Source organism: Suricata suricatta, chromosome 16, assembly GCF_006229205.1.
Source record: "Suricata suricatta isolate VVHF042 chromosome 16, meerkat_22Aug2017_6uvM2_HiC, whole genome shotgun sequence".
Lineage (NCBI taxonomy): Eukaryota > Metazoa > Chordata > Mammalia > Carnivora > Herpestidae > Suricata > Suricata suricatta.
Genome location: NC_043715.1, coordinates 55,438,795 through 55,439,804, shown reverse-complemented (window position 1 = coordinate 55,439,804; position 1,010 = coordinate 55,438,795). Strand labels below are relative to the sequence as shown.

The following is a 1,010-nucleotide window of genomic DNA, read 5'->3' as shown; positions in this document are numbered from 1 at the left end:
CCCGGTCCCGGGGGGTCGTGGGCCGGAGCGCCCCCCGCCCCGCGGCCGCCCCCGGCGGAGCGTGGAGCCTGCTTGGGGCTCGCTTGCTCTCCCCTCCGCCCCTTCGGCGCGCGCGCACGCGTGGACGCGCTCGCTCGCAATTAAAAAAATTTTTTTTTTTTTTTTTGCGCAAATGTTGATTCAGCTACGTCTCCCGTTCCTGCCTTGTGAGTGTTTTCGCCTATTTTTAGGCAGCGGTTTAAAAAAGGATACTGACATTTCGCGTTGTAGACTCTCGTCGGCTCCGGCGCCCGCTTTCCCCTCCCTCAGCCCGGCTTCCCGCAGGGACGGGAACACTTGTCCCTCGCAACTCCTGTCCCGCGCGGATCGGAGGCGTCCCCTCTGCGACTGGCCCACAGGGGATCCCAGAGTTTTCCGTGGCGGGTGGGGCCGAGTCCTGGGGGCGCGGGCAGCGGGACGGTTCGCCGTTAGGTCCCGTCTGATGCTTTCAGGGCTCTGCGTAGACCTGGATTAGGAAAATGCGGTTAAATAAGCGGAGTGGAGAAGTGTCCCAGAATAACTCGGAAAATTCTGGAAAAGAGCGTTGCCTGTTTAGAATGCGAAAGATGGTCCGTTTAAAAGACACGATTACTTTACGGGACGTGGGAGCTCCGTGTGGCTTGTAATTTGCATAACTCCGCCGTTTCCTAGTAATTAGACTTATTCTGATTCCCTTCTGGGGGAACCGGCGCACAGCGGGGATCACGTGTCCTTCGCGTGCCTCCGGCACGGGTACCGGCTCGCCGCCTTACTGCTGGTGGTAACTTCTTTTACTTGGCCCTTTGCCCTCTCGCCGGGGCTCCTCCATCGCGTCAGTGTTTTCCACGTTATCATTCATAAGGAAGTCAGGTGGATTTACCCCAAGGTGCCGAAGCCTTCGCATTTAAACTGCAAACTCCTTTCCTCTTCTTATAGTTTCCGTCGGAAAATGAAGCGTCTCACTCTTGCGTACTTTGGAGCTACTGACTTGT

The 1,010-nt window shown here is 57.2% G+C and overlaps 1 long non-coding RNA gene across 1 annotated transcript in view; it reads right to left on the bottom strand.

The window, feature by feature from the left end:
- The window catches only part of LOC115280114, a 7,864-nt gene extending 7,152 nt beyond the window's left edge, over positions 1-712 (bottom strand). Inside the window, exon 1 of the long non-coding RNA XR_003903653.1 lies at positions 257-712. This is a non-coding gene — a long non-coding RNA (uncharacterized LOC115280114). The remainder of the gene's footprint in view (positions 1-256) is intronic.
- Positions 713-1,010: the final 298 nt, after the last annotated feature.